This window comes from Muntiacus reevesi, chromosome 4 (genome assembly GCF_963930625.1).
Source record: "Muntiacus reevesi chromosome 4, mMunRee1.1, whole genome shotgun sequence".
Taxonomy (NCBI): domain Eukaryota; kingdom Metazoa; phylum Chordata; class Mammalia; order Artiodactyla; family Cervidae; genus Muntiacus; species Muntiacus reevesi.
In genome coordinates, this window is record NC_089252.1 from 37,289,146 (window position 1) to 37,303,466 (window position 14,321).

Consider the following 14,321-nt stretch of genomic DNA (forward strand, 5'->3'; position numbering starts at 1 on the left):
CAGAGGAGCCTGGTGGGCTACACTCCATGGATCGCAATGAGTCAGATGTGACTGAGCGCGTGTACGTGTGTGCGCGCGTGCACACATACACACAATTTCATAAGTGTACAAGCTTGGTATCCTTGTTCACACATTTACTATGTGCCAGGGATATTTTATGAAACCATGAAACCTGTAACAGGCTTGGAGTGTGATACAGAGTATGCCCGGCTCCCTCTGTCTGGGTCCTGAGTGAAAGAGCCACTTCCCCTCAGTCACAGAATCTGCCAAGAGGCATGTTGTGTGCTGGTGTCTCCAAGACAAAGGGCTGAATGCTGGACCTCATGGGGCCATGAGGATAATACTGCCAGCTGAGTAGTGATCCAATCACTACTAGCATGGAATCTGTGGGCTTTCCTGGTGGCTCAGATGGTAAAGAATCTGCCTGCAATACAGGAGACCCAGGTTTGATCCCTGGGTTGGGAAGATATCCTGGAGAAGGGAATGGCAACCTATTCCAGTATTCTTGCTTGGAGAATCCCATGGATAGAGGAGCCTGGCAGGGCTACAGTCCGTGGGGTCACAAAGAGTCGGACACAACTGAATGACTGACATTTTCACTTCACTTTTCTACTGAACCTGTACTCAATCCAGACTTTGAGAAAGCTGGGGAGCATGTCACCTGCTGGCCACCTCTCTATTGGGTTCAAGTCAGGGTGGGTTTAACAGCATCCTTGGGTGCATCTGTCAAATGTCATCATTTGACATCATGGTGGCCTGAATAAAAGCAAGTGTAAATGGCGGAGTTGCAGGCAGCCCAGAAGAATTTGGTTTCACAAGCCGGGGAGTGATCCCCAGGGATTCCTAAGGTCAGTAGGCGAAATCTGACTCTATTCAGAACTAACATGATTGCAGGTGGCGATAGAGTGAGTTGCATTACGGTTATTAAGCTCTTTGGCCTGGGAAACATGGCTTACTTGTGCATCCACTGTAAACTGAAGTGCTTTTTCAAGAAGCAGATCAGCTTTGCCCAGTTGAAAAAAGAAGGTGAGCAGTTTTACCTAATTATCTTGGTTATTACATGATCAGTATGGATCACTTCAAAATCAAAGAGTCTAAATGAATTTGTCGTGGATTGTTTTAGTGCAGAGACAAATGTCTGTGACATTATTTTTCCAACATGAATGATGCAGAGGAGGTAGATCTACAAAATAATTATTTCTATTTGATCTTAAAACGCAGAGACACTTTGCAGTAGAAGCGGCAAGTTTATCTTCCTAACTGAATTGTACTTTGGTTAAAAAAATTTTTTTTAAGGTGAAAAGTGCCAAAAAGAAATCACATTTGTTTTAAAAAATATTTTCTTTTTCCATTTGCAGATGCAAACTATTATATCTAGAATGGATAAACAACAGGGTATATAGCACAGTGAACTATATTCAATATCCTGAGACAAACCATAATGGGAAAGAATATGAAAAAGGATATATACACAAACACACACATTTATATATGTAACTGAATCATTTTGCTGTATGGCAGAAATTAATGCAACAGTATAAATCAATTATACGTCAATAAAACCTAAAAAACAATTATTTGCTTGCATTTCAATTAGTTCTTGTGAATCTTCCACAATGGACTTTTATATCGAGGAGGTTACAGAGTTGAAGAGATTTGTATGGTAAAATGCTGATTTTTTTTTAAACTATCAGAGTAGTAATTAAAATACTGTGTCTCTGAGATGCCATTCAGTACTTTTGTTGTTGTTGTTTCTGTGATGTAGGAACACTATCATTTCTATTAGCCAGTTTGGACAGTGTCCTAGATAGGAATCAAACATGTGGCTAAATATTCTCACACACTGAATGACCAACATCTTTTCTATTTTGTAATGTATGTATGCAAACTGTATAAACACCATGTGTTAAAGTCTATATAGCACAGACACAGTAGCTCTTGATCACTTAGATCATCCAGTTGCTCAGATTTCAGAAGAAGTTTGAGAGTATAATTCAAACATTATTTAATAAAGTGTCTCATTCCTGACTATTCAAAACCTCAGCACCTGATCGTGCCCTTTTTTTCCCCTACTGGTTCATTCCTCGTGTGCAATGGGCTGTTTATAACTATTTGATGAGGATGGATTTATCCTCTCAGGTTTGAAAGCTTGTATATTTAAGACTGTTTGGAAGCATTTCTGTTCCTGGAACTTGCAAACTAGCAAGCTTTTTATAATAACTTGTTTTTCCACCTGTCCTCAAACATATTGTATACACAGGAGGATCGGCCTAGTCTTTTCATTCTTCTCCATCAGAAACATTCAAACAACTACCCATACTAATGAACGCATGCATGATTATAGATTTTGATAATATAGTATGTATATCTTGTAAAGCAAGGAGCCTCGAGAGGAATCAGATGAAAAGCTTCCTAAAAGGAATTCTAGATCAGACATTCCTGAGTCCCAGACCAAGACTCTTTCCTCTTTCTGGTTGCATCCAGCATTTACAGGCATCTTGCCCAGGATATCTGTTTCCTTTCATCCCAATCACTGTCAGCTTGGCTTTCCCACACTCCAGCCTGCTTTGGAAAGCTCTGTCCAACTCACATGACTAGAAGCTGATGTCTACAATGAAGAATGTCAATAATGCTACAGGTTCCTCTGGCTGCCAAAGCTTGAGTTACTCATGTAACTAGACCAAAAGGAGGTAGAGGGTGGTTTGTGAACCCTCCAGATAACTGCCTCTTTTCCACTTTGTCTGCAAAGGCCTGATAAAGGCTCTTCTTCCTCCTACTGTCTTGACCTGGGTTTCAAGCATCCTTCTTTCATTGTCTTTCCCAGACTTCACGACACAATCAATCATTCAATGAAAAGTGATGGAGCCTCCACTCTGGAGGGTGATGAAGACAAAGATGAATAAGTTCTCAATCAACAGGAACATACCACAGAATAAAAATGTGGTATTTGTGTGAGGAAGAAGCATAGATCTGCTGAAGGGGAAGGGAGACATGATCAGGGAAAACTTCAGAAGGGAGGTGGTGTTTGAGTTGGACCTTGAAAAACCAGTGGGATTTCAAGATGAAAATACAGAGGGTGCGGATCTCGGTTGAAGGAAATAGATGAGCAAAGGATGTGGACACAAAACCTAGAGATGTACATTCAAAACAGGGACAGGGATTTTCCTCATGGTCCAGTGGTTAAGACTCTGCCTACAATGCAGCGGGTGTGGGTTTGATCCCTGGCCAGAGAACTAAGGCACCACATACCAAGGTGTGCAAAAAAAAAAAAAAAAAAAAACCGAACAGGGATAGGTGTAATGTGTTTCCTGCGGGGGGCCAGTGGGAGGTCACACTGAGTGTTTGACACAGGGTTGTGAACCAGATTGAAAGGGCTGAGCGCTTGCCCTTCAGGAAATAGGAGAGACTTGAGGTTTGGCAATGTCATAAAAATTGTCCAATCAAAGGACTGAGTGGGAAGCCCAGGTTAGGGGGTGGGATGAGAGTAGGCTGGGATGACGACACAACAGTCCAGGCAGGAAGAGATTGGGGAAGGGAGTGACAATGGGAGTCACAACATGACTACTGGCATTTCCGTGTATCTGCAGGGGAGCTACGTGAGAAGAGGAAGGCGAAGAAAATGAAGACCAGGCTTCCTGCCTGGAGACTGAGGGCACACACTGGTATAAGGGAGAGAAGCATGGAACAGATGAATGAAAGATTGAGATCCATTGAGTCCAAGTGACTGTGGAACAGCAGGGTAAAAATATCTACCTGGTAGCTGAAAATGTGAGTGAAAATGAGTTGCTCAGTCGTGTCCAACTCTTTGCAACCCCATGAGCTATCTAGTCCATGGAATTCTCCAGGCCAGAATACTGGAGTGGGTAGCCATTGCCTTCTCCAGGGGATCATCCCAACCCAGGGATCAAACCCAGGTCTCCCGCATTGCGGGTAGATTCTTTACCAGCTGAGCCACAAGGGAAACCCAAGAATACTGGAGTGGGGAGCCTATCCCTTCTCCAGGGGAATCTTCCTGACCTAGGAATCGAACTGGGGTCTCCTGTATGGTAGGCGGATTCTTTACCAACTGAGCTATGGGGGAAGCTACTTGGCAGCTGAAAATGTGACTGGACTTCTGATGGAGGCTGAAGAGAACAACCTGGTGATAATTCATCTAGTCAGCCTACATTCCTGGACTAGCACACCAGAAGCTCGTTGCCAGGGCAGTTAACCTAGAAACCAGACCAGATGTGAGGGGTTTACATGGTACTGATTCCTCATCAGGAAGCATCCTTATCCCCGTTTTCCTGATGGAGATGCTGTGGCTCAGAGACCTTACATAACAACATACTGGAGAGGCAGCGAGGGCTCTGATTTCCACCCCCTGCCCTTGCTTTCCCACCAAGATGGGACAGCTCTCCTCCTCCTTCTGGTCCCGAGTCCCCAGGCACCAAGTACTACCAGGCGCTCCTGCGCCCATTCATATCTTTCCTCCCGTTCTGATCTGGGTTCATTCCACTTGACTGAAACCCTCTTAATCGGCCCTGATTATATGCAGTGCCATTCCCTATCACATCACGGCTCTTAACCTAGTTAGCCGCTCACTCTCTGCTACTGAGGATTCCAAGATACTGTACTTTTAGCTCTGGTGTCCTGAATTCTGTCCAGCATCCCAACAGGATAGGAGCCCTGGTATTAGCTTTGGGCCCTGTGACCAGAACACAGGTGGTCCATCTATCAGACCTGCTTTCTACATCATGTCATCACGACACCAAAAGCTGCCCAAAAAAAGCCTCACTTTGATTTCTCCATCACTGTTTCAATGACTCCCTGGCAAAATGATAAATCAGAAACTGTACAACAGCCATTGACGTTTCTTCCATCTTTACTGTGAAGATCATGGTTCAATAGCTTTCAGCATCTCCAGCCCCTTCAGCAGCTCTCCAGGGAAAGTCCTGTTTTCTTACTAATTGTGGGTCTTGCTATTCCTGATTAACCGGTTCTGATTGGAAAATTCTAGGTTCTATGTGCTCGCTCTCACCGGCGCCTTCCCAGCATCTCTGATAACGCAGGAGCCATAAACGGATTCTCACCGCATGGCAGGTGAAAATGATTACTCTCCTTTCAGACCAGGAAGTGGCTGCCCAGAATGGACCATGACTCATCCCGCTCCCTGGATCTTTTTAATGAACTATTCACCACCAACCGCTCTGACTTCAAGTCCTACACAAATCATCCCCTGCTTGAGTTTTTGCTCCCCTTCCCCATTTTTTAATTTTCAGAGATAGCACATTAATATTCAGTGTACTGTGAGCGGAGCTGGCAACGCGGGGTGAGGTGTAGCATGAAGAATCTTAGGCTTCAAGAAGAGAAGAGAGGAAGGGTAGGCGTGGAGGAGAGAGAAGGCCTGAGTGTTACAGCTCAGGAGATGGCTCTGGAAGAAATAGATAGGCAGGCTATCTTCAAAAAAGTTGTTTTTTAAATATATAATTAATTTTTTTCTTTTTTTCCCACACTGCACGGCATGGCATGTGGGATCTTAGTTCCTTGATGGGGGGTGGAACCAGGGCACCCTCCATTGGAAGGCAGAGTGTTAACCACTGGACTGCCAGGGAAGTACTGAGAAAGTTCTTATTAGTCTGTTTATATACTCCTCTTCCTCCTTCAAATCCAAACCACAGGACTATCCTCAGTCAGGTGCCCCTTGCTGCTGTCACTCAAAGCACTGAGATCTCTTAACTTTCCCATATGTCTACACAGCAGGACCAAAATCACGTTTCCTTTTCGGCCTTCCAACCAGCATGTGAGGGCAGAGGCCCTGTCCTCTTCAACCTTGAGCTCCCAATATTTGAATAATGAGTTTATCTAGAGTGGATTGAACCTTTGTGAAAGTAGTGAGGTCTCCATTTCTGGAGGTATTTAATCTGAGACTGTTACAGAGGGGCTTTAAACACACAACAGTCATTCTGTTATTTCTAGATTTCCTAACATCCTAAGTGGGCTTCGCCAGTGTCTCAGCAGTAAAGAATCCATCTGCCAATGCAAGAAACATAGGAGACCCGGGTTTGGTCCCTGCCTGGGTCAGGAAGATCCCCTGGAGAAGGAAATGGCAATACACTCCAGTATTCTTGCCTGGGAAATCCCATGGACAGACGAGCCTGTCGGGGTTACAGTCCATAGGATTGCAAAAGAGTCGGACACAACTGAGTGACTAAACAGCAGCAACATCCTAAGCGCATTCTGTAAGTGATTTCATCAATCACAAGTGGTTTTTAAAAAATGTAACTAAACTGCGCACAATAGGCCTCAAAATGACTGTAAAACTTGGTTTAAGATTCAGATTTTTAATAATGATTGATCCTCGAAATTATTAAAATTTTTTTTCAGGCCAACATTTTTAATTATAAGCACCAGTCTATATGTGTTTATTGAACACATACTATATTCCCCGGCCTGGAGAAAAAAGAATCAGACAAAGCCCTGCCCTCAACAACTTACACCACAGGCAGGAGGAACCCTCCCTGAAGGGGACTTAGACATCATAGCGTAGACATCATAGCGTAGTTACACAATTTTGGTTTTATACCCCTGCTCCTCGGAACTGAGAATGTTCCCTGAGGTTACTGCAGTTCTAAGGAGCCCATTAAAAAGCCCTCCTTGGAAACTACTGTTACAGGCAAGGATTTTAACCCCTTTGTGTCATGAAGTCTCTGAACGTCTGCAATTGATCCAGGAGGGAATGAATGCCTGTGGCAGATAAGAGAAGGCCTGCAAGGTCACTTCCAAACCAACGTGAACTGACCGCTTCCCTGCTGTAAGAGAAGTGTGGGTGCACCCTGCCCATCTCCATCTGAGGACAATTCCAGTCTGGGGAGGACGAACCTCGCCCGGCCCTCCAGGAACTATCATTAGCAGAAATGAATCCAGACCAGATTAGAGTCTGTTTCTAATCAAATGGAGTTTAGATTTAAGCCGGAATTAAAATTGGGATTTACAGCCCTTTCCACTTTCATTCATTTCGTGATTTCTAGCCCCTTCCCCGCCCACTCTTAATCCAGTGCACTTGGCAGGGGATTACACAGGAGTTGACCACGAGCCGGGGCTGGGGGCGCGGGAGACTGGAGCCTTCGGTCCCCTAGGAGAGAGGCGGCCAGGGCCGGGAGCCCGACCTCTGGCCTGGGCCAGCCTCGCCTTGCCTCGGGAATCTTTGGCGTTTCACCGCGCTACCCGCGTTCTCCCTTTCCGCGTCTTTGGGCGCCGCCCTCGCTCCCGCGAGGATTTCGCCTCCAGCATCTCCGGCTTTCCCTGCGCAGAAGCTTCACTTCTGCAGAATGAAAAGCGAAAGCCGCGGCCCGCGGGCGGAGTTGGGGGCCGAATGCGCCGCGTGGCTACTGCTTGGGATCCGCAGCGGCCGCGAGGGCGATCCCCACGCGGCACCGAACCCGACCTCAACTTCAGCGCTAGTGGGGCGTCCCCGGAGCCCACCGCAGCCCGGATGCGCCCCCTGGACACACACCGGCGCCGAGCTCCCCTGTACCCGCGGCCCCGGGAGCCCTCCACAGCTGGTCCCCAGCCTCCCCCACCGCCTGCGCAGCGCGCCCCCCGCCGGCCGGTTCCTCCGCCTCCGACCCGGACGCGCCAAAGGCAGTTCGGCGGCTCAGCGACCCCAACTTCGGCTTCCCGAGGGACACGACACCCTCAGCAAAGCGCGGAATCACCGCCGCCGGCCTCTTTCGAGGTCCCTACACCCGGGCGAGGGGCATTCCTCTGGATTTTGGAAACCTTCCCCATTCGCCCCGGGAGAAACTGGATCTCCGGCGCACCCTCTGGGCAGATGATAGCCACCCCCGGACGCGCCTAGGTGGAGTGGGGGTGGGGGCGGGCAGCTGGAGCCGGAGGAGAAGAGTCAGCAGCGCGGAGTTGCTGGATGCAGCTGCGCGCTGCTGGCGAAGACCGTGGTGGGGCCCTGCGTCTCCGCCGGGCAGGGGGAGCCGGCCCCTGCACCTCTGCCTCACGGAGGAACACACACACACGCTCACGGCCGCCAGCACCCCCACGCCAGATCCCGGACGCGGAGGTCAGAGCCACTGTCCCAATTCACAGCAGGGTCTGAAACGCCCAGATGGAGGCAGATGCTCTCGCCTCTTCTCCGAGGTTTCCAACATCCCTGGAGGCCCCAATTTCCCAGAGCGAGCGAGGATCTGGCTACAGAGTTTTCGCTCCCTGGGCCAGCGGTTCAAACTGCAGGAGGGGCGGGTGGTATGGACAGAGGGAGCACTACAGAGCGAGCCCGCGCCACCTCCGCCCTCGGCGCGGAAAACCGGCCCGCCCCACTCGCCTCCAGCGCGCAGGCTGGGCGGTCGGGGCCGAGGAGCGGGACCCCGGGGCGCTCCAACTCGGGCGAGGGAAGGGAGGGGAGTGACGGCAACAACCCCTCAGCGCGCCGGCGAAGGCACGGATCTCCGAATAGGCTGCGCCGCGGATGTGGAGGGGTGGAGGCGAGACGGGCGGAGGAGTTGCGGGGCCGGGAGGGATGACATCCTTCGCAGCACGGGTCTCTCAGAGAGTGAAGGTTCCTGCGCTCGCCGGACCCGCGCGCTCACTCCCGGGGTTCGCAGAGGCGCCGCGCCCGGCTCCCGCTGCGGCTCCCGAACGGCGCGCACAGGGGCGATCCCGGCCCGCGGCAAGCAGGCTGCCCGCCCTCCGACCACCGCTGAGCCCCTCTCCGTCCACCCCTCGCCGCAGGTGCTCAACCGGGAGTCTCTGCGCATTCCGGGTGGTTCCGGGCAAGCAGCCCCCGGCCGGGCCAGCCTCGCCCCCTGCCTCGCCTTCTCCCTCCTCGACCTCGAGCCAAGGGCAGGCGCCCGCGCCGCGGCCCCTGCGCACCGCGCGAGCCAGCGTCCCGGCCTGCGCCCGGCTGGGATAAGGGATGGGATAGGGGAAGGAAAGGCGCTCACCTGGGTCACCGGTAGTGTCCCTCTCCGGCCCCTCCCGGAGCCTGTTCGCCGCTCCCCGGCGCAACCTTCTTCGAAGAAAAAAAGTAGAGAAGGGCAGAGAGGTAGGGCTGCTCAGGGGTCCCTGCGCAGCGGCTTTTTCCTGCGGATTCTCCCGCGTCCGATCTCCGGCTTGGTGGCGGGAAAGGGCTCTCGGAGGCCGGAAGGGGCCGCCAGACCCGGGCCCTCTCGCGGCGGCGGCGGCACCTCCAAGTTGCCACCTGCAGCGCGCGCCGGGCGCCTGTGACAGCCCGCGCCCCTCTGCCCGCGCCGACCCGCCCTCCGCGGCCGCTGGTTGGCTGCTCCCCGAGCCTGGGCGGTCCCCGCGCTCGGCCCCGCCCCGCTCCGTCCGCGAGCTGCGTTCGCGGTGCTGGGTTCCTGCCCAGCAGCCCCCGGCTTTATAGCCCGCGAGTGCTGAAAGCTGCTTGGGCTTTGGCAAGGAGGGAAGGATCGGGCACACACACGCGCAATTTTGTGTCGGCCGCGGATTGGAGAAGAGAGAGACGGTGTGACACAAACCCTTCGCGCGCCTGAAGGGGACCCGATAACTCGGCTCCTTTTGCTGGTATTAAATCTCTGCAGTTTCTGAAAAGAGTTCAAGTCACGGCAGAAGCGGCGGGGATGCGAGTTCTTAAGTGTTCGGAGGCTTGTTTCCGCTTAAGCTTCACACGAGTGCACACGAAGCGCTAAAATACGACGATAAGTCCTGGGATCCGAGTCTTTTCTCACCCAACCTGCACCACCGACGCGGAGCACCTCGGGCTCCAGCGACCCCCTAGCCACTCACCCCTACCGGTGCCCACCGAGCCCCCAGGCCTGAAGGAAGGCCCAGCGCGTCAGCCACGTGCTTGCTTGATTCTGCGTCCAGGCAGAGAACACTCACGCCCGTGCGTGCACAAGGCCTGCGTTTTGCACACCCGGGCCTTTTAAGTAAACAGAGGGCGCCTGATCTTTCTTTCCCTCCCACTGCCTCCCTGGAGACTGGGACAGGAGTTTCCTGGGCCATCGCCCAGGCATTCATGCGCACCCTTCCCTCTGTCGCTTAGTACCTCCTGAAGTCACGCTTTCTGGACAATTCCTTGGGTAAAGTCTACCGGAGGAGAAAAGCATATAAAAGGATGAAAATCCCACTCTAGGAAGTGATCCAGTCAACCAAAAACGTCTCCCTCCCTGATACACCTACGGGAGCGAGGTACAGTGCCAACTCCCTGTTAGTTTAATTACATTTCAAAATGAACTTCCCAAATCGCACATTTGATAGTCCATCAGGGACATATCTCTGTTTTGTGAGCGCAGGTGTGCCACTCTTAAGAATGACAAGAGTGCACACGCGGTCCTGTCTAGCTGTGCTTTCTAGACTCCTCAACAGGGGGAGGGGGAGGAAAGAGGCTTCACTAAAGAAAGTCAGGGGACAGTTGTCACCAGTCAAGGAGACTCTCGCTGTCCTTTTGTTGCTAAGTGACTTGGGATGCTGCTTCATAGCCCCAGTTCCTTGCATCTTAAGGCAGATTTTGTTTCATGAGATCCTCACACCTTGGGTTCACTTTGGAAAATGATAGCCACTTTTTTTCCCCCCTCCTGGCAGTCAAGTGCTAACCTTTACTTCTCAAGAAGAGGCAAGTCTGTCCTTATCCATCTTCTTAAAACTTGAAACCCAAGGAGACTAGGGTGGTGCAATTCAGAGGCAAAACATTCAAGAGGAGGTCTTTTCATATTCCAGGTTAAGTGCTTGCTAAATGCATTACACTTTGACCTGAACAAGCTGAAACTGAGGGTTGAATGAGGGTGTGACTTGGCTCAAGCTTGAGTGCAGCTGGATTCAGTACCAGAAGGAGTACCTGATTAGAAGTGGAGGTGGGGGAGGGGATGGGGGACATGCCTCTTGTCGAATATTAGCCCACCCAGGCATCTGATGTGTTGACAGCCAGGCCAGGCACAACTGGCTTTTCCTTAATAGCAGGGAGGGAGCTAAAGACTCAAGTGGCTGAGAAAGTGAGGAGAGATAAAATTGGAGCACCTGTGAATAGTGAGAAATCAATGGATGCTCTTTGGTCCACTGAACATACCAGTGGCTCAAGAATCAGAAGGAGGAGGTGTGAGAGAGTTCTTGGGACTTAGAGTGGCTTACGGAGTAGACAGACACAGGGCTGACTCCAGGTTCCATTTTTCCTGTGTGCTGTGTTTGATTTGCAAGTGAAGCAGGTTGTTAAAGTCTCATTCTGTTCATCTGTGTAAAGGGGTTCCGGGGTCCTGTCTGATGGAGCCGTAGGAAGGATTCACTGAGATAGTGCAGTCTATAATGCTGGGGACAATGTCTGCTTGTGGAAAGATGGAAGCATGCAGTGAATAGTAGCTATTATTGTAAACAGAGTTTAAAAAGGGCTTAAAGGTTACCTAAGACCTCTTTTATTTGCTTTTGATAGAGTATTTCTGACAATTGCTTGTGTTTTCCCTGTGATGAGAGACTGACTAGCCCCTGTTCATGCCCTCTTTTTTACTTGAAGATGAAATGTGAAATAGTACACTTTTTTTTTTTTTTTTTAACTGGTTGGTTCTGGTTCTGTTCCACCCCTTGGCGGTCATAGAAATGTCTGAGTCCTGTGTCATGAGAGAGCCCTCTAGACTGTTTGAGACGAATAACAGATCCCCTGTGTGACTTCTTTCGTCCAGACGAAAGTGCCCTGGGCTTCCAGCCTTTCCTCATATGACCTGGTTTCACAATCTTTCACCATTTCTTACCCTCCAAATTGCCTCTGACCTCCTTATAAAAGAAAGCAGTGCTCCACCCCATCTACCAGCAAAATACCTTCCCCAAGGTGCTGCAATTAGCGTGGGTGGCACTTTTGTATCCGTTTTGAATGGGACAGTGGCACTTGATACCTGAAAAATCCTTTTCATGTGTTACTGCTCATGCAGAACTTAGGGGCTCCTAGTGTCATTCGAGCTTCCCAGGTGGTGCTAGTGGTAAAGAACTCGCCTGCCAACGCAAAAGACAAGAGACATAAGACACACTGGTTCCATCCCTGGATCTGGGCGATCCCCTGGAGAAGGGCATGGCAACCCACTCCAGTATTCTTGCCTAGAGAATCACCATGGACAGAGGAGCCTGGTGGGCTACAGTCCCTGGGGTCACAAAGAGCCAGACAGGACTGAAGTGACAGCACAGCAGTGTATCATTCAATATTTCCTTCCTGTAAAAGGGTGGGATTAGGCCCAGGGACCAATGAAGTCACTTTTTAATGATTCGAAACAATTTCAAACTTAGAACAGTAAGGAAAATACTACAAAGAACTCAGGAAGTCCTTCTGTCCTCGTTTTCTGAGTTGTGGCCATATCACATTGACCTCTCCCTTTCTCCCCAGACGGGTAGATACTCATAATCAATATTCTTTGTCTGAATCATTTAAGAGCAAGTGTAGACACGATGTCCCATTATCCTTAAACACTCCAGGATATATTTCTCCCAAACTAGAATTCTCTCCCACATAAGTACAGTATGGCCAATCCGTAGAATCCCTTCAGATTTCCCAACTTGCTGCAAAATGTTTCATTTTCATTTTTGGTCCTGAATCCAATCTAGGCTCGCACATTTCCTGAAAGTGACACATCCGCTTCTTTTCCTTTCATCTGCTACAGTTCTTCCATCTTTCATGCCCTTGATGGCTTTGAAAATGACATGCCTTTTATTCTGTAGATTTCAGAGACCTCAACTTGGATCCATCTGATGTTTCTTCATGTTTGACCCAGGTCGTGCATTTTTGTTGGGTGCATCAAAGAAATGCTACTCTGCTCTAGACAGTTCACTAAGAAGCATCCCATCATTGTGATAATAACCTTGATCACCTGGGTTGTCAGACACTGGAATCCTCCAGTGTGAAGTCAGCATTCTGTCCTGTAATTGACAAGTATAGGGACATACTCCTAGGCTATATCAATTGTCTGTTTCTCACTGAAACTTCACTCAACCAGTCTTAAGAAGCATTGATAACTCTGGCCTGAATCAGTTACTGCTATGATGGTTGCCAAATGACTATCCCCCATTTGCATCATTCCTTTATTTCAATTGTGTATTAGCATTCTGTGAAAACAATAGTTCCCTTCCCTGCATTTATCTATTTATGGCAGTATAGACTCATGAATTCCTATTCCAGCCCACAGATCATATTATTACTTTCGTTATTTATTTTGATGCTCAAACATCCAGATTTGGCCAGAGTGTGTCTCTTCAAGCTGGCTCTTCAGTCCCTCTGCCCACGCCTCTGTGCTTCTCACTTTCTGGCACATCAAGATGGCGCATTTTGTACTTTCCCTGCCCCAGTCCTGGGATCAGTGAGCTCTTCGAGGAGCCCTGGTTCCTTTTCATAGAGGATGGCATTTAGGAACGAGCTCTGGGCACCCAAATGCTCACTGCTACTAGCATGTCCTAACCTCTAGGCTCTCTCAGTGGGGCGAGCAAGGAAGTAAGTGACAAATGTTCACACACAAGCAGACACACACATTTATGTCTATTGCTATGTGTGTGTATATCTATGCATCTATTTTTCTATCAAGCCATTTATATGTATATACCTATGAAAACATATAGAAGTAAATCCATCTCTGTATTTATCTAGAGACATAAATAGCACATCAATACTCCCAATTCTGGCTCAAACATTCAGGGTTCACTTTAACCCTCCCTCTTTATTTATAAATCTTTTCTCTAAGAGAGAGTTACCTGACTCTCATTACCCTCAGAATATTGACTTACTTTCCTGACTCGCCTTGTGTAACCATCTTTTTGAAAAAATTTTGGCTGCATGGTGCAGCACGTGGGATCTTAGTTCCCCCAAGCAGGGATTGAATCCATGCCCCCTGAAGCGGAAGCATGTAGTCTAACCCACTGGACCACCAGGGAAGTCCCGCTGTGTAAGCATCTTCTGACCATAGTAGCCACCCCCTCCCTATTGCCCCAGCTGCTGCCCCCTGCTCCTGCAGCTCTTCTGTCTCAGGCTCCTGGGCCCCCAGAGTTGCTGTCAGCTCCTGACCATACCCCATCAGTAAAATGACTTCTCTGTCCTTGCAGTTGTGCAGGTCAAATCCCAAAGTCATGCTTGATAACCCTCTCTCTCTTAAACCCCATGCCTGATGTGTAGCAGATCCTGTTTGCTCCACCCTGAACACGGTCTAGCATCCAAATTTCTCACCACCTCCATCACTGCTGTCTTGGTTCAGGTCGACATCATCTCTTGTGTTGACCGTCATAATAGCCTCATCACTGGTCCCCTGTGTTGGACCTGGCTCTACTGAAGACTATCGTCAGTCCCTCAGCCTACATGATATTTTTGAAATATGTTGTATCATTTTCCT